Consider the following 437-nt stretch of genomic DNA (forward strand, 5'->3'; position numbering starts at 1 on the left):
TATATATATATATATATATATATATATATATATATATATATATCCAGCTATTTATCTCTCTATCTCTCTTCGTCCTTTCGTCCATAATCTTTCTCTCTGTTGCTCTCTCACTCTCCGTACACAAGTGTACGCTCGTATGCATTTATGTATACATGCATGTATGTATGTATGCATTTATGTATACATGCATGTATGTATGTATGCATTTATGTATACATGTATGTATGTATGTATGTGTGTGTGTGTCAGTATGTGTGTGCGCGCGCGTGTATATGTAAATATACATATGATATGCATTGTCCTGTAACCATATGGTTCATATAGGCACGCGGATGACATATATAAATAAACACATATGAACGTATATCGGTGCGTGTGTGTGTATATATATATATATGTATATATATATATATATATATATACATATATACACACAC

At 30.7% G+C, this 437-nt stretch overlaps 1 protein-coding gene across 3 annotated transcripts in view; it reads right to left on the minus strand.

The window, feature by feature from the left end:
- The window catches only part of LOC106880246 (synaptotagmin-17), a 102020-nt gene that overhangs the window by 65110 nt on the left and 36473 nt on the right, over positions 1-437 (minus strand). The gene's annotated exons all lie outside the window — the stretch shown is intronic.

The sequence above is a fragment of the Octopus bimaculoides genome, chromosome 5, assembly GCF_001194135.2.
Source record: "Octopus bimaculoides isolate UCB-OBI-ISO-001 chromosome 5, ASM119413v2, whole genome shotgun sequence".
Lineage (NCBI taxonomy): Eukaryota > Metazoa > Mollusca > Cephalopoda > Octopoda > Octopodidae > Octopus > Octopus bimaculoides.